At 40.1% G+C, this 26,417-nt stretch overlaps 1 pseudogene; it reads left to right on the plus strand.

The window, feature by feature from the left end:
- Positions 1–3,419: 3,419 nt before the first annotated feature.
- Positions 3,420–7,019, plus strand: LOC108586025 (annotated as a pseudogene).
- Positions 7,020–26,417: the final 19,398 nt, after the last annotated feature.

Here is a 26,417-nt window from a genome sequence, read left to right on the forward strand (position 1 = left end):
CTGAAATGAGCTAAGATTTTGGGGGACTGTTGGGAAGGCATGATTGGTTTTGAAATGTGAGGACATTAGATTTGGAGGGGCCAAAATGGAATGATATGATTTGGATGTGTCCCCACCCAAATCTCATCTGAATTGTACTCCCACAATTTCCATGTGTTGCGGGAGGGACCCATCAGGAGATAACTTGAATCATGGGGGCAGTTTCCCCCACACTGTTCTCAGGGAAGTGATTAAGTCTCATGAGATCTGATGGTTTTATCAGGGCTTTTCGCTTGTGCATCTTCCTCATTTTCTCTTACCACCGCCATGTAAGAAGTGCCTTTCACTGCCCACCATGATCCTGAGGCCTCTCCAGCCATGTGGAACTGTAAATCCAATTTTTCTTCCTAGTCTTGGGTCTGTCTTTATCAGCAGCATAAAAATGGATGAACACAACACAAAATCAGTAATTGGGGCAAGCAACCTCCAAATCAAGCAAACTTTCTGCCTACCTCAAGCCGAGGAACTTAACCACTAGGTTATTTCTGAAGTAAATTATCCTGTAAGTCCTCAAGAAAACAGACCAGGCAATATAGAACAGTGCATCTCAAATTCCGTTGCATATATAAACCACCTGGGATCTTACAATGCAGATTCTGATTCACTAGCTCCGAGGTGGGATTTGAGATTCTGCATTTCTAACCATCTACCAGGTGACCCCAAAACTTCTGGCCTAAACCACACTGTGATTAGCAAAGCTAGAATGAACAATATCCCCACAGTTTAAAGGGATTCTATTTTATAGCATCCCTCAAAGGAGGTAGATGACACAAAACCACAGCATTTCCGTAAAAGCATCATCTCTTTTTAAAAGAAAAGCTATACAAGGAATGTAGCACTGCAATGATTTGGACTAACCAAGGAATTTAAAGTATCAAGACAAAAAAAAAAAAACAAGGATATTCTATTAATAATATACCTTATGTTCATACTAGGCTGCATTTAATTGCAACTAAATTATGTCTAATCCCTTCAATTATAGACAGATACTGTTGATTAGACCTCAATGAGGTGGGTGTTAAGTGCTAATTATGCACGTGACTCTGATTTACTACAAGAAAGTAAAAAAGGCCAAAGCAGAGGGAGATTCAGAGGAAAAGGGGAATGGCCTCCTGTTTTCCTGCCTAGAAAATAGATTTTTCTAAAATAACTGCTACATAGCAGTATCCAAGAATAAAACTTTTCCTTTCAATTAACAAAGAATGAGGAATTTCTGAGGCTGCTGCTTCAGAGCCCACAATTTTTTAACAAAACTGCATATGTTCAATCACTATTTTGCTTTTCATTTAGAATCTGTTGCCAAGGAAACATCAATATCCAAGTACATTCAAGGTAAATCTTTCTTCTTCCGTGTTTTTGAAGTGAATCATTGAAGTGAATCACTTAGCAAGGCAGCAGCAAGTTGTAGAACTGAGCTAATCCAGAGGTGGACTTAATTCCAACCACTGTGTCCTTGATAAATCAGCTAGACCTCAGTTTCTTTACCTATAAAGTAACAATGATTATACAGTTGTTGTTTTGAGCAATTTAATTCTGGGGCATAGTCCCTCTATCTGATGTATAGTTTGTCATCTCATTATGCATGGTCAGGAATCTATAGAGTTAGCTTCTTTTATGTAATTACCCTGGAACAAAAGAGGACAAAAAATCCCCATTTTCTCCTTCAGTAATGCAAAGGCAATACATACTTGACTTGCCTAAAAGAAGTGAAGCGATGTGGAATCAGAATCAAATTAAAAAAAAAAATTCCTGTCCCTGCAAATATTATGTAATTCAGGTTTCTTGGTTTCATGGTACATCAGAAATCACAGCCAAAGATAACCACAAACTGAAAGGTGTGTCTACAAGGTCCTTCTGGGTCACTGGCAACAGGGTATATGATCACAAACAAGGGTGGATTCAGGTAGTGTGTGGCCAGAAGCTTTCACAATCTGAAGATTCCCTTAAGAAAAAAATGTGTACTTGTGAATCCAAACTGACTACAAAAGTATCAGGCATGAGAAAAATAAAATAAAATAAAATAAAATAAAATAAAATAAAATAAATTAAAAACTGATAAATACTACAATCAACCAAAATGCCAGAAAAATAATATAATTTTATTAATTAATGTCTGGATATACTTCTAGTAGTCTCTTTTTCCTATGTTTTGGACTTCATGCTCTTTGAGCACCTTTAAGGATGATAATTATTTCATAATACCTATTATAGAATAGGACTTCAGTGCATCTTTGAAATTTATTTTATCAATAGTTTAAAACAGATTTATTTTATCAATATGTTAAAATTTATTTTATCAATACTTTAGAATATAGTATCTTTCAGTTTCACACCACATTATTGGTAACTTCACGTAAAGTTTCAGGATTGTGGTCAAATATTAGAAACACTTCCATCCAAGTTTCTTTCACATGTGAGCTCTAAGGTTCAGAAGAATTTTCCACTAGGTGCATCTAAGGAACATAGCAAACCATTTCCTCCTCTACCACCACATTCTTCTGAAGCTGGATACTGTGCACACGTCCAACTATTTGGCCACACCTTTCGCCTTTGCATCTGCACATAGCATAGTGGGCAGTCAGAGGTTTTCTAGAATCCATTCCAACACCAAGACAGCTAGAAGTAACCCAACTGTGTGTAGAAATGTAAGTCAAATATATCTTATAAGCCCAAACTAAACATATTCCCAACTCAACTTTCCCACAACTGAAAGCCAAGAATGCCTACAGCCCTCCAATACCAGTTGAAACAAAGGCAAATGTGATGGAGATGAAATCAAATGGGAAGAGTCATCCTAGCCAACTGTAGTTAAAATATCTTATTTTGAGTATACTTACTTGCAAAGGGCCCTTAAACTTCATTAAAATTTAAACTGCATTTGCTTCACTGTAAGTCCGTCTCTGACAGAAAGTGATTATTTTCTCATTTTCTCATGCCTGACAACTTTAACATAACTACCTTCAGTTTCATTACTTCATGTGAAGGATTGTGCTATGTGTTTTTTAAACATTAGCTAATCCATCCTCAAACCAACACTATGAGGTAGTAGTTATTGCACAGCTGGAGAAACTGGAACTCTGAAAGGTTAAGCCACTTGTTCAAGATAAGTAAACTGGTACGGTGGTTCCAATGCTGGTACATGCAAATGTGCTCTCCTGCTTCCTTGAGAAAATTTAGTGGGGAAAGAGCATGAGAAGGACTTTCTATGCTCTCTTAGGCACAGAAAGAACATGACTAGATACAGAGTCTCATTAAGAATATAAAATGTGTTAGATGTACTATGGCTCCTGTAGTGACCGTAGCTCTCACAGGGCCTGAGCCATGCTAGCACCTTCCCAAGGAGACTATTCCAGTTGGCCAGTCTCTGCTCCACAGTAACCATGTGAAATTGAAAAGCTGTGATCAAAAATGCAGTCACATTGGAAGAGATGCAGCAGGGCTTAGTGGTGTGAGCTACACAGGCATTGGAGAACATTAAAAAGACTCTTTCAGCCCATATCAAGAAGCAGTTTGACAAGAAGTACAATCCCATCTGACATTGCATCATGGGGAGGAACTTTGGTAGTTGCCTGACACATGAAACCAAACACTTCGTCTACTTCTACCTGGGCCAAAGGGGCATTCTTCTGTTCAAATCTGATTAAAGGCATAGACTGTGCCGCACATAGAGTGATTCATCCAGAAATAAGGACTGCAGCCTAAATTACAAATACCAGAGACTAAAATTGTCAGCCTTGCTAAGGAACACCTCAATCTTTGAAACTTTATTGTGTTTTGTACAGGGCATTCTCTGTATTAGTTTATTGTGGTTATAAGATAATTAGCAACACACTTATATTTGTATTCCATACTTCTGTTCCATGTTTTTTTCCCTCAAAATCCATTACTTTAAAAAACAAATCTTTTACAGATATGAAAGAAAAAAATGTAAAACACTGCATCAGTACTTTCTTGTAGTAAGTTTGGGCACTGAGCTAAGAATCCAAAAAGTTAATTCAGATAATATGCTGTCATTGGGGTAACTTCTGTCAGCCATTCGCCAGCAGTTTAACTCTGTTTTATCACATGTCAAATAACAGCCTGTAGTAATAATAAAAATATTGCCATATTTGAATCACAATTCAAATGGATTTTACCAATAACACATATGTAGCATAATTTGATATCGCTTACTAGGGCAAGATTGTATAGACTGAAGCCTAGAAGATGCTTTGTAATAAAGCATGATTATAGGAAAATTATCCTATTTAAATTCAAAGAACTACGAGTTCCTGGCTAAGTTTATGTCTCTTATACAAGAAAATCACAGGGTGACAACCTGCAATTAAAACCCTAGCTCTGTTCAGATCATTAAAAGCCATCTATTTACAATTTAGGTTTACAATTAGTCTATCTCAAGTCACTGAGAATGTGGCCACACCAGAAAGTTCACCTCCAAGAAATCAGGCAGCTTCCTTCAGGAATCTTAAGTGTAGTACATGCTGTACTGTGTACCCAGCTCCCTTTCTCAAATACCTCCAAACAGATGTGCTTCCCATTATTACTTGCCAGATAAATTCGAATTAAAACTATGACAAGATACTACTCTACACTGACTAGAATCGCTTAAATTTAAAGACTAACAAAACCAAGTGTTAGCAAGAATGTGGAGCAACTGGAATTCTCATAAATTGATGGTGGGAGTGTAAAATGACACAATCCCTTTGGAGAAATGTTTGGCAGACCCAACCAAAGGTAAACATATGAATACCCTATAATCCAACATTTCCATTCTTGGGTATATATTCAAAAGATAAGAGTATATCCTTCAAAATACATGAACAAGAATGTTCATAGGTACTTTTTTTTTAACTAATATCCAGAAACTAGAAGTAATATAAATGCCCATTAAAAGTAGAAAGATAAATTATGGTGTAATCATACAACAGAATACTATACAAATGAAAATGAATTCATTCCAGCAGCAGGCAACAACAAGGATAAATCTCACAAATGACCATGAGTGAAAGAATCTAGATACAGAAGAATGTACAGTATAATATTGACAACCAAATTTACAAACAAATATCATAGTATTCACAAGTGGGCAAAACAAATCTGTAGGACTAGATATCAGGATAGCAGTTACCTGGGAGTATTGACTTGGAAGGAATATTATAAATCTGCATATTCATCTGAGCAGTAGTTACATGGGTAATATATATGTAAAATTCATTTAGTTGTAGATTTAAGATATGTGTACTGTAAATATGTCATATTTAATGTAAAATATTTTTTATATTAACATTAAGGCAGAGCTTGAGAAAAAGGATCAAGACATCAGAATAGCTACATAGGAAACCTAGGGCATCTAGAAGAGTGCAGAGGTTCTCAACCCTTGTGGCCCAGAAGGAACACAGAGGAAGGAAGAAAGAAAGCAGAACCTGGGGTATCTAAACCGGCCAAACACATGCAAATCCATTCTCGTTCTCTCATGCTCTCACTCTCTTTATGATCCAATTTCTTTCTTATGTCTTGCTTTTCCCCTGAATTTTTGCCCAGATACAGCAAAGGAAGTAGAAGCAGAGCTTTGGATTCAGGGGAATCTTCATCCATCACATTCTCCTGTTTTGCATGAAGCATTATTTTTCAACCCTAATGGACTGGTAGGTTATTCCCGATCTTACACCCAAGTATTATCAAAGTTAAAAGTGAAGGAGTTTCATATGTGAGGCTTTACACAATCTTTCTCATTGTTGTTATGCTTTTTCAACTGCTCTATTTCTTTATTTCAACAACAAAGAACTGTTAGAAGACATTAGTACCCTAAAACAACCTAAATCAATGTTAGTTGGAGATGTTTCTAGAAGATGCCTAAAGGGATTTTTTAAAATAAAAAAATTAACACTATTTAGTGATCATATTCCTATAGTATATTTTCATACTTGTAAGTTTGGGTTGTTACTATAAACAAGCATTTAAGTTGCAAGATAGTATAGTGGATATTACTGTGAAGGTTAAAAAAATGCACATTAACACGATGATTGAAATTATTGTCCTAGTATCATGTAAGCATTTGTGGCACAGAATAAAATTTCCAGAGTTATATCTTGAACAACATAAACTGAATTGAAGACTGGTTTCTCTGGGAAAAATGTAAGGAAAGTAAAGTGTTTCTAGAGAAGATAAAAATACTACTACCAAAGGTTCAAGTGAAGAATTTAGTTTATGAATTTGGGATTTTCTACATTAAAGAATTTAAAATTGCATGTGACCATGTCATGTACATCCTTAAAAGTTTATGTGTTCACGATGGACAAAGAGAAGATTGCCGAAGGCTGACAGTCATATTCCATATGTATACAGTGTAAACGAGCCACTCAAAGTGGAAACAAATATTTTAAACACAGCTTAATCATCATATTGAATTCCAGTTTGACACTTTTGTCACCCTCACTTTGTGTTTCTGCATGTATATTCCAAGGAGAGAATTGTGCTATAATCTAAATGAGATAAATACAGCTAATTATATTAAGGTTAAAAATATCACTTTTGAAGAATAGGACTATGTGGTTTGTCCTTAAAAAAATCATAGTCAGAAAATGGGACTGAGTTATTGGCTAAGATAAATGTTCACCATATGCTAGTAATAAACCCAGCTATCTGTTCTTAGAACATCTTTGTTATTAGGAAAGAGATGTTAATGACTTGGGAGAGTAATGTTGGTAGAACTGGTTAAGAATGTCGACTCTAGAATCAGACTGCCAGTACTGAAAACCCCACTCTGTCACTTGCTCTGTGACTTTGCACATATCACAACTTCTCTACACCTGTTTTCACTCTGTAAAATGGGAGTTACGATAAGATCCACCTTATAAGCCTTATAAGACTGATAAGGCTTTTGTAACTAGTGAATGTTAAAATATTTGTTAAACAGGCCGGGTGTGGTGGCTCACTCCTGTAATCCCAGCACTTTGGGAGGCCAGGGCAGGTGGATCACCTGAGGTCAGGAGTTCAAGATCAGCCTGACCAACATGGTGAAACCCCATGACATGAAAAATCATGAGAATAGCATGAAATGAAAAAACTAGCTGGACGTGGTGGCGCACACCTGTAATCCCAGCTACTCAGGAGGCTGAGGCAGGAGAATATCCTGAACCTGGGAGGCTGAGCTTGCAGTGAGTCGAGATCATGCCATCATACTCCAGTCTGAACAACAAGAGTGAAACTCAGTCTCGAATATGAATATATATATACACACACACACACACACATATATATATAACAGCTAAAAAAAATATCTTGCACGTGGCAGATGGTCAGTCAATATTAGGTCTTATACTTTATCCTTTTCCCTTTCATTGACAACAATACCAACCTTTTTTACCCCCATAAAGGACTTTTTGTAATACAGAAAGTGAATGTAATAAAATACCATAGAAACCTAATAGAGCAGAAAATTGAAATGGAGAGAAATGAAAACAGACTTATTTTAGGCAGAACATCACATGTCATAGATTTGGCTAATGATGAGTTTAGCTCTTTCAGTGGATCTGTGAGTGCCAACTAACACATCCAAGAAGCCAGTCTCTGGTGTGACAAGTTTCTTCGTTATTTTCCACTTACCACGTTATAGAATGCTCACTGGCTTGAATGCAACTTTAGCTGAAGTGAGCAGTAATGAAACCCAAATAAAGTACTCCTCTATCCAGAAGAGGTCAAACTCAAATCCCAGGAAAACATATAAGTAACAGTTCATTGAAAGGATTTTAACCAGCAAATTAATGCTGCAGCAGCAAATTAATGCTACAGTAGCATATGAGACTATAAGTAAAAGGAGCTTCCATTGAAAGTGCCACAAAGCATTGCAGGGCCACAGTGGACAAGTGAGAGCAGAACATCCTATGTTCCAGGAAGAGGATGCAGGACACACATTATGGTTTATAAAAACTCCCGGTTCTTGCAGTTGGCAAGAGCTTGCTTTTAGTCCAAATAACATTCTCCAGAAGTTCTTCGTCTTCTTGGATCCCCCGTTTTGCAGCAACATTAAGAAGCATTTCTACATCCCTAGAAGAAACTGTTATTTAGTAGTGCTAAGAAAGAGTAAACCAAAAGCACCTGCACATTCAAGAGTTTGAGTTAAGAGCCAGAGTAACAGTTGTTTAAACTCATTGTAAGGTAATGAGGGAAACACATGCCATTTCACCTGGGTTTCATCATGAGTTCTGATATAGTTTGGCTGGGTCTCCACCAATATCTCATCTTGAATTGTAGTTCCCATAATCCCCACGTGTCATGAGAGGGACCCAGTGGGAGATATTTGAATCATGGGAGCAGTTTCCCCCATGCTATTCTCATGATAGTGAGTAAGTTCTCATGATAGCTGATTGTTTTATAAAGGGCTTCTACCTTCGCTCAGCTCTCATTCTTCTGTCTCCTGCTGCCTTATGAAGAAGGATGTGTTTGCTTCCCCTTTTGCCCTGATTGTAAGTTTCCTGAGGCCTTCCCAGCCATGCAGAACTGTGAGTCAATTAAACTTCTTTCCTTTATAAATTACCCAGTTTCGGGTATTTCTTCAGAGTGACGCATTAACAAACTAATATAGTAAATTGGTACCAGGAGTGAGGCACTGCTGTAAAGATACTTGAAAATGTGGAAGCAAATTTGGAACCGGGTAACAGGCAGAGGCTGAAACAGTTTGAAGGGCTCAGAAGAAGACAGGAAAATGTGGGAAAGTTTCAAACTTTCTAAAGACTTGTTGGAAGGCTTCGACCAAACTGCTAATATTGATATGGACAAGGAAGTCTAGGCTGAGGTGGTCTCATATGGAGATGAGGAACTTGTTGGGAATTGGAGTAAAGGTCACTCTTGCCATGCAAAGAGATTGGAGGCATTTTGCCCCTGCCCTAGAGATCTGTGGAACTTTGAACTTGAGAGAGATGATTTAGGGTATCTAGCAGAAGAAATTTCTAAGTGGCAAAATGTTCGAGAGGAAACAGCGCATGAAAGTTTGGAAAATTTGCAGCCAGACAATGTGATAGAAAAGAAAAACCCATTTTCTGAGGAGAAATTCAAGTGCACTGCATAAATTTGCATAAGTGAAAAGGAGCCCAATGTTAATCACCAAGACAATGGGGAAACTGTATCCAGGACATGTCAGAGAGACCTTCGTGGAAGCCCCTCCTAATCACACACCCAGAGCCCCATGAGAAAAAAATGCTTTCCTGGGCTGGTCTGTGTGCAGTCCCTGTGTGCAGCCTAGGGACTGGGTGCCCTGTGGCCTGCCATTCCAGTCATGGCTAAAAGGAGCCAAGGTACATGTTGGGCTATGGCTTTGGAGGGCACAAGCCCCCAAGCTTGGCAGCTTCCATGTGGTGTTTAGCCTGTGGGTGCACAGAAGTCAAGAACTGAGGTTTGGAAACCTCCACCTAGATTTCAGAGGATATACGGAAATGCCTGGATGTCCAGGCAGAAGTTTACTACGTGGCAGGACTCCCATGGAGAACCTCTGCTGTGGCAGCGCAGAAGGGAAATGTGGGGTCAGAGCTCCCACACAGAGTCTTCACTGGGGCACTGACTAGTGGAGCTATGAGAAGAGAGGCACCATTTTCCAGACCCCAGAATGGTAGATCCACTGGCAGCTTGCACTGTGCACCTGGAAAAGCCACAGACATTCAATGCCAGCCCGTGAAAGGAGCCGGGAGGGGGGCTGTACCCTACAAAGCCATAGGGGCAGAGATGCCCAAGGCTGTGGGAGCCCACCTCTGGCATCAGCATGACCTGGATATAAGACATGCAATTGATGTAGATCATTTTGGAACTTTAAGGTTTAATGAGGGCCCTATCGGATTTCAGATTTGCATAGGGCTGGTACCCCCTTTGTTTTGGTCATGTTTTCTATTTTGGAATGGGTGTATTTTCCCAATGCCTGTACCCCCCATTGTATCTAGGATGTAGCTAACTTGCTTTTGATTTTACAGGCTCATAGGCAGAAGGAACTTGCCTTGTCTCAGATGAGAGTTGGGATTTGGACTTTTGAGTTAATACTGGAATGAGTTAAGACTTTGGGGGACTGTTGGAAGGGCATGATTGTGTTTTGAAATGTGAGGACATGAGATTTGGGAGGGGATGGGGCAGAATGATATGGTATGGAACATCCCCATCTTTACTTGTAGTTCCCATAATCCTCATGTGTCGTGAGAGGGACACAGTGGGAGGTAATTGAATCATGGGGGTGGTTTTCCCCATGCTATTCTTGTGATAGTAAGTTCTCACAAGATCTGATGGTTTTATAAGGGGCTTTCCCCTTTGCTCAGCTCTCATTCTTGTCTCTCCTACCAACTTGTGAAGAAGGACGTGTTTGCTTCTCCTTCTGCCATGATTGTAAGCTTCCTGTAGCCTTCCCAGTTATGCACAACTGTGAGTCAGTCAAACCTCTTTTCTTTATTAATTACCCAGTCTCATGTATTTCTTCATAGCATCATGAGAATGGACTAATACAAGAATCTTCATAATAAAATCAGAGCTACCCAAATAAATATTCTTAAAACGTCAGAGCCTAACTAGATTATTTTGCCCTATTTAGAGAAGTTTTTCTAGCCAAGAATCTTATGTAATGTCTGAGGCATCCCTCTCTTGCAAGGAAATTCTATATTTTGGTTTGGGAGTGCTAACTGGAGAGGGATTCCATACAACCTCCCATCTGGTAACTGTCAGTTGCAAAACAGAACATATTGGCTTCGCCATTTTGACTTGGCTGCCTCAAAATGGTCATTTCAAAATTTTGTTACCAATTATGCAGCCAACATCCCTGACTATTATACAAATTCCCAAGATCCGCCCCATCCTCAGTGCCTTACTGAACCTTTTTTTCTAAAACTGGTCTACCTCTTAGCCTGAGGTAGAAGACTAAATGCTGGAGTGGCAGGAGGTGGTTGTACACATTAATTGGAAATGAAGTAGATGTTAGTTGCATTACTTTAAAAAAAAAAAAAAAAAAACAGAAAACAAGCTGAAAGTTTAATGGTTTGTTTTTGGGACCCTATCAAAAAATGTGTCTGACTCAAAATAGTTGCATAAAAATGTCATAGACTATGAACTATTCAAAAACATTAAGAAAATCTTCTCCAGAGAAAGTAGTGGTATATTTATTTTTATAACTGTGAGTAATCAAGAGGATTAGTCCAATAGACACTGAAGATATTTGTGCCCAAAGAGAGTTCTCTACCTTATATTCATGTCTGTTCTATTCTGTTTATAAGAAAATGCAGTAAGGCTGTAAAGATGGTATTCAAGGGGGCTATAAGAATTCACAGGAGAGTGTAAGGACCATGAAATAACCCAGCATTTCATCTCAGGCTCACAGAATGCCTGAAGAATTTAGTCAGTGGAATATATGCACATATATGAATATTGTATTCCCTTGCTTTGTGACTTTTATTGTAACTCAGCAGCATAAGAACATAGAAAGGCAAGAGTAGAAAGTGAGCTATATAGAAAATGTTTTTGCCTGTGAATTGCAGGTAGTATATGAAGGGCATGTTTGGAAAGAATGACATGTCAGCTAGAAGGGAAAAGACAGTGAATTTTATTACCCTGCTTTCATGGAGCCAGTCATGTTTTTCAGTGTTCCTACTGCAAGGTTAAAGGCAGCACCAGGATGGTCCTGCTGGGAGGCTTGTCTAAAAAGGAAAGGATAAGAAAGGGGACTGGTGATGGGGGGGAAGCATGCTATAGAAAACAAAGAAACAACCTTGTAAAAAAGCATCCCCTTCATAAAACCAACGACAGCACCAATAAAGACTATTACTAGAAACCATTACTTCTATCTTACCATATATCTAGCCAAACAATAATAAGACTCCTTCATTAAAAATGCTTTTCTTGACCAGGCATGGTGGCATGCCCATAATCCCAGCACTTTGAAAGGTCTAGGTGGGTGTATCATTTGAGGTCAGGAGTTCGAGACCAGCCTGGCCAAATGGTGAAACCCTGTGTCATGGTTAATACTGAGTGTCAACTTGATTGGATTGAGGGATGCAAAGTATTGATTCTGGGTGTGTCTGTGAGGATGTTTCCAAAGGAAATTAACATTTGAGTCAGTGGGCTGGGAAAGGCAGACCCATCCTTAATCTGGGTAGGCACAATCTAATCAGCTGCCAGTGCAGCTAGGATAAAAGAAGGCAGAAGAACATTAAAAGGCTAGCTGGCTTAGCTTCCCAACCTACATCTTTTTTCCATGCTGGATGCTTCCTGCCCTCAAACATTGAACTCCAGGTTCTTCAGCTTTGGGACTCAGACTACCTTCCTTGCTGCTCAGCTTGCAGATGGCTTATTGTGGGACCTTGTGATTGGGTGAGTTAATACTGCTTAATAACATATATATATATACACACACACACATATAGATATATATATCTCCTGTTATATATAGATATAGATAGATAGATATCCTGTTAGTTCTATCCCTCTAGAAAACCCTGACTAATACAGATTTTGGTACCAAGAGTGGTTCCAGAGGAGCAGAATATTAAGGATGGTTTTGGGGTTTATGGAGTTCACTGCTTAATATGATTAGACTCCAAAATGCTAAGGACTCTACTTCTAAAACTATGGAGAACACTGATAGTCCTTGGCATGAACTCTTTAGAGAATTATGCAAAATATATGCATTTGACACTCCTGATTCACTGTTCATGAGAGACAAGGAGTCTAGTGACTCTATACATAATACCTTTGACCATACATGAAGAACCAAGGAACATAATGAAGTTGTTTGGTTGCCCCTAAGTTCAGTGGACAAAGTGATGAAAGAAAATTATGAAGTTAGGGAGTCTAACTCCTGACTTCAGAAGCAGATATTGAGCATCAAATGTGCCAAGATTGTCTTGAGTGAGTCTTATCTCCTGTAGAGAAAGAACTGAAATTGTGGAAAAATAGACACAAGCTCTTATCATGTGAGTGGCTGACCTGCAATGATAGGTGCAGGCAGAGTCCTGCCAGGTGTCTCCTCTTAAAATGAGGGCATTGATTGGAAAAGAATGGGACCCTGCAACTTGGAATGGGGATGTATGGTGGGGTCCTGATGAAACTGAGGACACTGAGCTTGTAAACTCTGATGAACCTTTTTTGCCAGAGGAAACAGTTGCCACATCCCCAGTAGTGGCAACATCCCCTCCCCAACTCATGCTGCATCAGTCTTTCCACCTTTGTCTGAGGAGGTAAACCCTATGCTGCCTGAGGCAACAGTGATGGCCTACCCTGAGGCAGTTGCCAGGCAAGATAATGTTGATTCTCCTCAGGAGCCACCCCCAACACCCCTGTTTGCCTCTAGACCTATAACTAAAGTCCTGGCAGGCCCCTAGAGGTGAGGTTCAGAGTGTGATCCAGGAGGAGATGTGCTACACTCGAAAAGAACTGCTTGAGTTTTATAATTTATGTAAACAGAAATCTGGAGAACAGGCATGGGAATGGATATTAAGGGTGTAGTATAATGTTGGAAAAAATATAGTTGTATCAGGCTGAATTTATTGATTTGGGTCCACTAAGCAGGGATTTTGCATTTAATGTTGCAGCTTGGGGAGTTAAAAAAAAGGTTCAATAGTTTATTTGCTTAGTTAGCTGAAATATGGATTAAAAGATGCCCTACTGTGAGCAAGCTGGAAACGTCTGATCTCCCTTGGTTTAATGTAGAGGAAGGGATCCAAAGGCCTAGGGAGATTAGGATGCTGGAGGTGATTAGTCACTTTAGACCTATTCATTTCAGTTGGGAGGGTCCAGAAGATATACCCTTGACCAATGCATTGCAAAATAGATTTGTGAGGGCAGCACCTGCATCTTTGAAGAGCCCTGTAATTGCTCTTCTCTGTATGCCAGATCTAACAGTGGGAGCTGTAGTCACTCAACTACAAAACTTAAATACAATGAGAATAATTGGATTCCAAGGTGGCAGAGGCCAAGTGATGTCACTTAACCCTCAAAAGCAAGGTGGATGTAGCTACCGTAATGGACAGCAGAGGCAAAGCAGCAATCAGAATAGTCTCACTTGTGTAGAGCTCTCACATTGGCTAATCACGGTGTTCCTAGAAGAGAAATTGATAGGAAGCCTACTGCATTCCTACTCAATTTATATAAGCAGAAAACTTCCAGGTGGAATAGACAAAAGACCAATTTGAATTATAAAAACAGAGAATCATGACCCCTCAATCAATTTCCAGACTTCAGCCAGTTTACAGGCTCAGAGCCCCCTGAATGAAGGGGAGGACAGGTACCCTTAAGGAAGGACCCCACTACACTACTGACAACTTAGGTTAATTTTTCTCCCATCCTTCCTCAAATCGACCTCTGGCCTCTTACCAGGGTAACTGCATTGGGGAAAAAGAAATGATCAGACATTTTGGGAACTACTGGACACTGGCTCTGAGCTGAAGTTGATTCCAGTAGACCCAAGACGTCATAGTGGTCCTCCAGTTAAAGCAGAGGCTTAGGGAGGTCACGTAATTAATGGAGTTTTATCTCAGGTCCAATATACAGGGGGTCCAATGGGTCCCTGGACTCATCCTGTGGTCATTTCTCAAGTGCCAGAATGTATAATTGGCATAGACATACTTAGTAGCTGGCAGAACCCCCACATTGGCTCCCTGACTGGTAGGGTGAGGGCTATCATAATGGGAAAGTCCAAATGGAAGCCATTAGAGCTGCCTCTACCTAGAAAAATAGAAAATCAAAAATAATATCACATCCCTGCAGGGACTGCAGAGATTAGTGCCACCATCAAAGTCTTGAAAGATGCAGGGGTGATGACTCCCACCACATCACAATTCAGCTCCCCTATTTGGCCTGTGCAGAAGATAGATGGATCTTGGAGAATGACAGTGGATTATTGTAAGCTTAATCAAGTGGTGACTCCAATTGCAGCTGCTGTACCAGATGTGGTTTCATTGCTTGAGCAAATTAGCACATCTTCTGGTACCTGGTGTGCAGCCACTGACTTGGTAGATGCCTTTTTCTCCATTCCTGCCCAGAAAGCCCACCAGAAGCAATTTGCCTTCAGCTGGTAAGGCCAACAATATACCTTTTCTGTCCTACCTTAGGGGTATATCAACTCTCTGCCTTTGTGTCATAATCTTATTTGGAGAGCCCTTGATCACCTTTTGCTTCCACAAGGTATCATACTTGTCCGTTACATTGACGAGATTATGCTAATTGGATCCAGTGGGCAAGAAGTAACAAACACACTGGACTTATTGGTGAGACATTTGCATGCCAGAGGATGGGAAAAACATCTAACAAAAATTCAGACAGCTTCTACCTCAGTCAAATTTCTAGTGATCCAGTGGTGTAGGGCCTGTCAAGATATTCCTTCTAAGGTGAAGGATAAGTTGCTGCATTTGGCCCCTCCTACAACCAAGAAAGAGGCACAATGCCTAGGGGGCCTATTTGGATTTTGGCGGCAACACATTCCTCATTTGGCTGTGTTACTCTGGCCCATTTATCCAATGACCCGAAAGGCTGCCAGTTTTGAGAGGGGTCCAGAACAGGAGAAGGCTCTGCAACAGGTCCAGGCTGCTCTGCAAACTGCTCTGCCGCTTGGGACGTATGACCCAGCAGATCCAATGGTGCTTAAGGTGTCAGTGGCAGATAGGGGTGCTGTTTGGAATCTTTGGCAAGACCCCATAGATGAATCACAGTGGAGGTCTCCAGAATTTTGAAGTAAGGCCCTGCCATCTTCTGTAGATAACTACTCTCCTTATGAGTGACAGCTCTTGGCCTATTACTGGGTTTTGGTGGAAACTGAACGTTTGATGATGGGTCATCAAGTCATCATGTAACCAGAACTGCCTATCATGAACTGAGTGTTTTATGACCCATTTAGCTACAAAGTAGGTCATGCATAGCAGCATTACATTATTAAATGGAAGTGGTACATATGTGATTGCGCTTGAGCAGGTCCTGAAAGCACAAGTAAGTCACATGAGAAAGTGGCTCAAATGCTCATGGTCTCCACTCCTGCCACCCTGCCTTCTCTCCCCCAGCCTGCACCAGTGGCCTCATGGGGAGTTCTCTATGATCAGTTGACAGAAGAAGAGAAGACTAGGGGGTTTTTTAAGAGAAGACACTTGGTTTTGCACGATACACAAGCACCACCTGAAAGTGGACAACTGCAGCACTACAGCCCCTTTCTAGGACATCCCTGAAGGATGGCAGTGAAGGGAAATCTTCCCAGTGAGCAGAACTTCAAGCAGTGCACCTACTTGTACACTTTGCATGGAAGGAGAAATGGCCAGATATGCAATTATATACTGATTCATGGGCTGTAGCCAATGGTCTGGCTAGATGGTCAGGGACTTGGAAGAAGTATGATTGGAAAATTGGTGACAAAGAAATTTGAGAAAGAGGCACGTGGATAGACCTCTCTAAGTGATCAAAAACTGTGAAGATATTTGTATCCCATGTGAGTGCTCACCTACGGGTAACCTCAGCAGAGGAGGAGTTTAATAATCAAGTGGATAAGATGACCCATTCTGTGGACACCACTCAGCCTCTTTCCCCAGTCACTCCTATCATTGCCCAATGGGCCCATGAACAACATGGCCATGGCGGCAGATGTGGAGGTTACACATGGGCTCAGCAACATGGACCTCCACTCACCAAGACTGCCCTGGCTATGGCCACAGCTGAGTGCCCAATTTGCCAGCAGTAGAGACCAACACTAAGCCCTCAATAAGGCATTATTCCTCAGGGTGATCAGCCAGATGCCTGGTAACAGGTTGATTATATTGAACCTCTTCCATCATTGAAAGGGCAGAGGTTTGTCCTCACTGGCATAGATACTTACTCCAGATGTGGGTTTGCCTATCCTGCATGCAATGATTCTGCCAAGACTACCATCCGTGGGCTCATGGAATGCCTTATCCACTGTCATGGTATTGCCTCTGACCAAGGCACTTGCTTTATGGCTAAAGAACTGCAGCAGTGGGCTCATGCTCATGGAATTCACTGGTCTTACCATGTTCCCCATTATCCTGAAGCAGCTGGATTGATAGAATGGTGGAATGCCCTGTTGAAGTCACAATTACAATGCCAACTAGGTGACAATACTTTGCCAGGGCTGGGGCAAAGTTCTCCAAAAGGCCATGTATGCTCTGAATCAGCATTCGATATACGATACTGTTTCTCCCATAGCCAGGATTCATGGGTCCAGGAATCAAGGGGTGGAAATGGAAGTGGCACCATTTACCATCACCCCTAGTGATACACTAACAAAAATTTTGCTTCCCGTTTCTGTGACATTACGTTCTGCTGGCCTAGAGGTCTTAGTTCCAGTGGGAGAAATGTTGCCACCAGGAGACACACTGATTCCATTAAACTACAAGTTAAGATTGCCACCTGGACACTTTGGACTCCTCCTACCTTTAAGTCCACAGGTTAAGAAGGGAGTTACAGTGTTGGCTGGGGTGATTGACCCGGACTATCAAGATGAAATCAACCCACTACTCCACAACAGAGGTAAGGAAGAGTATGCATGGAATACAGGAGATCCCTTAGGCCTTAGTATTATCATGCTCTGTGATTTAGGTCAATGGGAAACTACAATAGCCCAATCCAGGTAGTTGGCCCAGACTATTCAGGAATGAAGGTTTGGGTCACTCCACCAAGAAAAAAACCATGACCTGCTAAGGTGCTTGATGAAGGCAAAGGAAATACGAATGGGTAGTAGAAGAAGGTAAACATCAATGGCCCCCTGACCAGTTGCAGAAATGGAGACTGTAATTGTCATGAGTATTTCCTCCTCCTTTTGTTAAAAACATGTGTGTGCATGTATACACTTGTACTAAGAAAATAACTTCATTTTATTTCTTTTTTCCTTTATCATGTGACATAAGATTTACTTACTTCATATCGGCATTTGAGTGTCATTAACTTTATGTAATAGTATTTGGGTTGGGGATTGGTGCGTTTCTGGTTATATGAAGGATAGTTGCATTACGCTAGGCATAATTATGACCTTATTATTGTTTTTATTTGAAGATTATGTATGATCTCAGGAAATGTGTATCAGTTACAGTTGACAAGGGGTGGGCTTGTGATGGTTAATACTGAGTGTCAATTTGATTGGATTGAGGGATGCAAAGGACTGATCCTGGGTGTGTCTGTGAGGATGTTGCCAAAGGAGATTAACATTTGAGTCAGTGGGCTGGGAAAGGCAGACCCACCCTTAATCTGGGTGGGCACAATCTAATCAGCTGCTATCACAGCTAGGATAAAAGCAGGCAGAAGAACGTGAAAAGGCTAGATTGGCTTAGCCTCCCAGGCTACATCTTTCTCCCAGGAAGCTGGATGCTTCCTGCCCTTGAACATTGGACTCCAAGTTCTTCAGCCTGGAGACTCAGACGGGTTTCCTTGCTTCTTAGTTTGCAGATGGCCTACTGTGGGACCTTGAGATTGTGTTAGTTAATACTACTTAAGAACTCCCCTATATATAAAAGTATCTATCCTATTAGTTCTGTCCCTCTAGAGAACCCTGACTAACCCCCCGTCTCTACTAAAAATACAAAAAACATTAGCCGAGCATGGTGGTGTGTGCCTATAATCCCAGCTACTTAGGAGACTGAGGGTTGCTTGAACCCAGGAGGAGGAGGTTGTAGTGAGCTGAGATCACGCCACTGCATTCCAGCCTGGGTGACAGAGGGAGACTCTGTCTCAAAAAAAAAAAAAAAAAAAAAAAGTTTTTCTTACTTGAAACAAGTACAGTACTTTAAAAAAATTAATCACATATTTGTTTCAAATCAATTCATCAGCTTTTCCAAATATTGATATAATTATACTCTTTTCTCCAAAATATACAGGCAATCAAAATGCTGGAAAGGACTATGTGGGAATGTTAGAAATTCAATAACATGTAAACTGACCCTTAAGCACTATTTCCAGTTGCTGAAACATAAATGTAAATTGCTAGTACTTTCCAATAGAATTTTTACCAAAGATAGAATCGATGTGTATTTGCACTGTCCAGTACAGTAGCCACTACTGGTTATTGAATACTTGAAATGTAGACAGTGCAACTATGCACTAAAATTTTAATTTTATTTAGTTTTAGTTCATTTACATTTATATGGCCACATTGTGGCTGTTGGCTACAATACTGGATGGTGCATATCAGTCACCCCAGGATCTTATCAAAATGAAGATTCTACTTCAGTGGGTCTGCATTAGGGCCTCAGAGGCAGCATTCCTACCAAGTACCCACCTGGCGATGCCAATGCTGTGGGTGTATGGACTATACTCCCAGTGGCAAGAGCTTCAGTCAAGTGCAGTTAATCACCAATGACACTTTGCCACTTTGGAACCATGTCACTCCCTTCCTGATTCTCAAAGGTGTTTCTTCTGTTGTCAGGTGAACTTTATCAGAATATCGATTTTAAGCTTTAGACTATGTTCCTGAAATGCCTTCTTCTGCTGGTTCATGTTTACTTTATTAACCATTATAGACTTCTGGAGTAGTTTGAGCTGGCAGCATATTACACTCTTCTAGGGAACTTTTTCTGCTCATTTAAATCAATCTGGAACTGGGCTTCAGTATTTTTCAGAAGTTTTCCAGGTGATTCTAACACATAGCCCAGTTTGTAAATTTCAAATTAGTGTATGTTTTATAGTCAAGAGCTCAAAACCTTAATAACCAAAGTAATGTTAACACAGAGCATTGTTAATAAATTTATTGACATCCTGAATATTGACCTAGATTGGTCCACATTCCCCACTTCGACTCTTTTGAATCTAATCTGCTGTTTGCTTACATTGTGTAGACTGTTTTAAAATGCACTGGCCCCACCCTCTCAACAGCCCCACCAGTACTCCTACCTCATCACCAAGTGGAAAAAGTAAAGAGGGTAGCAAGACTTTAATATTAAGAGATTTTAGATCTCTAGCTTATTTTTGCTCTAGGGAAAAAGCACCAAAATCATAAGGTTTTCTATTTAAGCATAGGTTGAGCATCCCTAAACAGAAAATCTGAAATCTGAAATGCTCCAAAATCTGAAACTTTTGGAGTATCAACATGACACTCAAAGAAAAATCTCACTGGAGCATTTCAGATTCTGGATTTTCAGGTTAGAGATGCTCAACCAGTTAGTATAATACAAATATTTCAAAAAAAAAAAAAATCCAAGATCCAAAACACTTCTGGTCTCAAGCAGCTCGGATAAGGGATGCTCCACCTGTACTTTCTGAACAGGTAACTCTGGAGTTCTGCTTTTTGGCAGATGTCATCATCTTACCTAAACCATTGCATTGCCTTCTCTTCATCCTTCACTACACCAGCTCCTAGGTAAACAAAAGGTATTATATTTTTAAAAATGGACTCAGTTTACTGCTGAATGCTAAGACTTAAAAGTCTACAGATATATCGGGTTGGTGCAAAGTTAATTGGCAAAATGTTTTTGCCATTAGTTTTAGAACTCTAACCAGCAAACCTCTCCCCACCTCTTTTCCCCCAGTGGAATAGCACCAGAGAAACAAAGTTACCTTACCTTTCAGGTATCTTTACCCAAAATGAGCATAAAAATGTGCCACATGGAAATGAAAGCTCTGGGAATACAGCCATGTATAAAGGAGAGAGATCATGGCTCCCACTGTGGCCAGGAGCTGCAAAAAGGAAAAAGGAGACAGGAGGAAAAGCATAAGAATCCACTACTTCAGCTATGGTTCAGATATGAAAGAAATGACTGTACTGTATGAGAAAAGCATTTCAGGATGAATTTCACATGATTTAAAGAGGAAGTACGTCCTTCAATGGCCTCTGTTGGGCAAAACATCTTTATTGTCACTAGTCTTTTATTTTAAGACAGTCTTATATTACTTTTTCTAGGTGATACAAAATAACTGGATTGCATAATTAAATGAATTGGATGCTGACCAATAGGATCTTGGCAGTTTATAAAAGAAAAACAATTGAGGCAGAAACAAAAGCAGAAGTGATAAAAAGAATGTATGTGTTTATTGTTTGGGCAGGGACACAGTGAGGGGCTGAGATTTGGAGCAGAGGAAGATTCCTGTCCTTCTCTGTCACAGTCTGAAGAAGCCACAATCCTGGCCCATTTTCCCAATATCTCCAGCTGCTTCTAAAGAACTGACAGACCCTCAGACTGCACTTACAGCTTCCTTCCTAAAAAGGTCTTGACAAGCCTGTGGGTTCATAGAAGACGAAGGAAGATGAGATCTCACAGCCCAAACCATAGCCTAAGCTGACAATATGAGGATACTTCCTGAAAGAACCATGGCCTTAGCAGGAGCTTTGTCATCATCCTTCTTAGCAGTTTGAGCATGCTATCTACTTCTCTTCAGAAAACCCTCTTTTCTCATCATGAGAAGCTTGTACCTCAATGGATTGATGCCCAAAACAAGATCACATTGTCCAACCTAATCAGCATGGCCATTAACATTTCCAGAGACTTGGCAGTCACCCTCTGAGATGTCAACTCATACAGCTATCGATGGCTGACAGCGAAATAAATTCTGTGGGGCAACTATGAAACACAGCAAGACTGCAAACTGCACTAGACCATGGAAAGCTCAGTAGCCCCTAACCCATCACCTGGGCATGCTTGGCTGGCTTCTAAGGAGGAGCTCATAATCTGGAAAAAAATACAGTGGGGCTGACCATTTTCCCTTTCAGGTGCGATGTATTTCTAAAAGAAGAAAGGAATGCTGCGTCTACACCAAAAACCCAGGTCTCTAGTGCTGGCATGAAGGGTACAGATCTATTATTGACTCCAAGACCAAAGTTGAACTTGAAAATTGGTGATTATTGGTGGTTATACATAATCATATATGATAAAGCCTGTATGACAGTCTTCATGTTTATGTGTATATATATTAAATACTAATAATATTCTTTGTATATTGTTGAATTTTTTTTGTTTTTTGGTGTATGTTTGGTAGGACTGTTCTAATTTTTTTTTCCTCCTCTACAGTAATCTCTGGATTCTGTTTCATGAATACACTACAGCCTTTTACAGTAATTCTGTATGTTACAGGCTTTCATAGCAGATGGATATCTGCTTTTAAGACTCCTCAAATCTTTTCTGAAATTATTTAATTGATTCATTATTTGTTTTGAATGTGTTTAACACTGTTCTGATCACTGTAGATAAAATAGTGAGTGAAATAAGCAAAATGTCCTGCTCTATTATAGCTAATACTATAATGAGGATAGAGAAGTGAGGAAGCAGACAACTAGTAAAACACATGAGATATTGGATACAATAAGTGCCATAGAAAAGCATAAAGACTAGAAAGACATTAGGGAATATCTGTCTTTCTCTCCCTCACACACACAGCTGGGGGAAGCAAGCTACCATGTTGTAAATAGCCTTATGGATTGGGCCACATGATAAAGAACTGATGTCTCCCGCCAACAATCAGCAGGGCACCGGAGCCTGACAACAGCAACGTGAGCTTGAAATAAGAACCTCCCTCAGTCAGGCCTTTCAATGACTACAGATCCAGCTGATAAATTGATTGCAGCCATACAAGAGAGCCTGGGCCCAGATGCCTGACCCACAGAAACCGTGAGATAATAAATGTATGTTTTACGCAACTAAGTTTTGAGTACTTTGTTACATAGCAACAGATAATGAACACAGGGCCTGTTGGCCATTTAAAGCACTTTGACTTTTACCCAGAGTAAAACAGAAAGGCACTGAAGGGTTTTAAGAGAGAAGTGATGTTATCTGGCATTTTTTAACAGAATTATTCTGGCCTCTGTGAAAATAGAGTGAAGGGAGGCAAGGGCAGAAACCGAAATAACAGTTAGGGAGCTATCGTGAAAATGCAAGCAATACTGAAGATATGATGGGCGCATGATACATGGTGGGAATGGAGGCAACAGTAAAGCAATTCTGAAAATGCTGATATTAGATCTAAGAGCAACTGCTGTTTGGATGTGGGTGTGATAGACATGGGAGAGTGTGTACCTTTACTTTCTTCATTTGGGAGGCTTTCTTCATTTTCAATTTGTTTTGAAAATCGAATTTATTCTTTCAATTGGTGAATATTTATTAAAAGTCTACTATGCTGCTATGTCCCCTCCAAAATTCAGGTTGAAGCTTAATCCTCAATGCAACAGTATTAAGAGATGTGGACTTTGGGAAGTGATTAAGTCATGAGGGTCCTGCCCTTCTAAATGGCATTGGAACCATTATTAAAAAGGGCTCTAGGTTGAAGAGAGTCTTGCCTTTCCACCTTCTGCCATGTGATGACATGGCAACAAGGTGCCATCTTGGAAGCAGGGAGTAGGTCTTACCATGCACCAGTGCCGGTACCTTGATCTTGGACTTTTTAGCCTCCAGAACTGTCGGAAATAAATTTCTGTTGCTTATAAATTGCTCCGTCTATGGTATTTTGTTATAGCAGCACAAACAGATTAAGACATGTGCCTGTTATATAGTCTGTTTGCTTTTAAGATAGTCCAATCTTTAGTTTCAAAGATTTTTTTTTCTAACTTTAGTGGGAAGCCATTGGCACACTTTTAGCAGAGAAGAGACATATGATTTATGTTTTAGAAAATCTCTCTAGTTTTATATAGGGAATTAGCCATATGGGAGCAAGTGAAGAAGCAGGGAGACCAATTAGAAGACGACTGCAGTTGGGTGCAGTGGCACGTGTTTGTAATCCCAGCTATTCCGGAGTCTAAGGAGGAAAGATGGTGGGAACTCAGAAGTTCAAGTCCAGTCTGGGCAACATAGCAAGACCCCATGTCTTGAAGGAAGGAAGGAAGAAAGAAAGGAAGAAAGAAAGGAAGAAAGGGAGGAAGCAAAAAAGGAAAAAAAGAAGGAAAGCAAGAAGGAAGAGGGAAGAAAGGAAAGAGTTGAATACATTAAACGCTGTATTTCTTAATATCTGAGAAGGAATTTTCAACATGTAAAGGAAGCAGACTAAGAAGAATCTTGACTAGGCACCATGGCATGCCCGTATTCCCAGCATTTTGGGAGGCCGAGGAGGGAAGATCACTTGAGGCCAGGAATTTGAGACCAGCCTGGGCAACATAGTGACACCCCATCTACATAAAATAAAAAACATTAGCTGGGCAGGGTGGCACATGCCTGTAGTCCCCGCTACTGGGCATCTGAGGCAGGAGGATCGCTTGAGCCCAGGAGTTCAAGACTGCAGTGAGCCACTGCACTCCAGCCTGGGCAACAGAGTAAGACCCTGTCTCTAAAAATAAAAATACATAATAAATAAAAAGAACCCCAAGGTATAGGATTAGAATTAAAAGTATCAGCATCAAGTCAGGTATAAAATACACACACACATACATAAACACATACATAAATAAAAATAGTTACAATCATATGCTTGCGTACATCCACATGTACATGCATATATACATACATACATTTCCTAGCTCTTTCTACTGAAAACTCCCAATGCAATGACACCTCGGTAATGATGAACATGAGCTCCCAGATCATTGTTTCATTCTTTTAATAAATGGTATCCTTCATTAAAAGAAATCAAGGGTAGGCTGGGCATGGTGGCTCACGCCAGTAATCCCAGCACTTTGGGAGGCCAAGGCAGGTGGATCACTTCAGGTCAGGAGTTCGAGACCAGCCTAGCCAACATGGTGAAACCCTGTCTCTACTAAAAATACAAAAAGTACCCGGGTGTGGTGGCACATGCCTGTAACCCCAGCTACTCGGGAGGCTGAGGCAGGAGAATCACTTGAACCCAAGAGGCAGAGGTTGCAGTGAATGGAGATCATGCCACTGCACTCTAGTCTGGGTGACAGAGCAAGACTCCATCTCAAAAATAAATAAATAAATAAATAAATAAATAAATAAATAGTTCTTTAAGAAATGGCTAACTCCAGGGGACCCAGATCATTGTTTCATTCCTTTAATGAATATTATCAATTATTAAAATAAATCAAGGGTCCTTTAAGAAATGGCTAGTTCATTTAATGGAATGAAAAAAGGTTCCTGGAGCATTTTGTTATCTCTAAAAAACATATACAATGAGTGATGGAGATATGTCAAAAGGATACAGAAGCCTACTTACCAGGGCTAAAACTGGTCAATTCTGGGATAATATCCACATCACGATAAATAATATTATCAAATGAAAACTCAGTAACTAAAACTGGAATCCATGAATCTATACTAACATAAATAATAAAGAAATGTGAGAAGATACATTTATTTGTTATAGTAGAGTGCCAACTAATAATTGTAGAAAGAAGCAAATAAGGAAGCAGCCATTTGGCAAACCTCATTATGATGGTTGACTCAGGTGGAAATTGTCAATGAACGCTAATACTGATGTGGGAAACTCGATGAGAAACGGGATATTAGTGTAAAATCTTAGACGTCTTGCCTTCAAATGTTAATTGGTCTTAAAGAAAAATTGAGCTTTTAGAAATCTAGTAAACACTAACATAAATATGTGCCCAAGATCAAGCAGCAGAACAGATCAACACTGTGTGGTGCCTCCTGACATGAGGCACCAGGAAGAGCACAGCATCATTTCTGTGATATTCCTGCCACAAATGCATGACTTGTGTCTGGTCATGAGGAAACATCAGACAGACCCGTGTTTAGGGTTGTCCCATAGAATAAAAGGAATCCATTCTTTAAAACCCAGAGACTTGAGAGAGAGTGAAACACTAAAATGTTCCAAATTGAAGGAATCTAAAGAGGCATGGCCACTAAATGTAATGCAATTTCCTGGATAGGATACTGGACCAAAAAGAGGAAGAAAACACTGTTGGGACAGTTGGCAAAATATGATCAAAGTTTGTGGATTCAATGGTGGTGTTCTATCAATGTTGATTTTCTTATTGGCAGCCAAGTATATTGTTACTATTATAGCAGAATGTCCCAGTTTATGGCATGTATATACTGAAGTATTTAGGGAGTAGAGCGACATCAGATCGGGGGAGAGAGAGAGAAGCAATAAATATATATACATAGTAAAATGTTAAGTAATCATCCAAATAAAAAGGATTGCTTTGTTCAGGCCGGGCAAGGTGACACACCTGTAATCCCAGCGCTATGGGAAGCTAAGCTAGGAATATTGCTGGAGGCCAGAAGTTTGAGAACAACCTCAGCAACAAAGTAAGACCCCATCTCCATAAAACATTAAAAATTTGGCTGGGCATGATGGCACTAATTACTTGAGAGGATGAGAGAGGAGGATAGCTTGAGCTCAGGAGGTCAAGGTTGCAGGGACTCATGATCACTATGTTTCACTTCAGCCTGGGTGACAGAGCAAGACCCTGTCTGGAAATAAAAAATAATTTTGTTCTATTCTGCCAACATTTCTATAGGTTTGAAACTAGTTTAATTTTTTACTTTAAAAAGCAAATTGCAGTTTTTAAAATACATATATATACACACACTTAT

This window comes from Papio anubis, chromosome 3, assembly GCF_008728515.1.
Source record: "Papio anubis isolate 15944 chromosome 3, Panubis1.0, whole genome shotgun sequence".
NCBI classification, from domain to species: domain Eukaryota; kingdom Metazoa; phylum Chordata; class Mammalia; order Primates; family Cercopithecidae; genus Papio; species Papio anubis.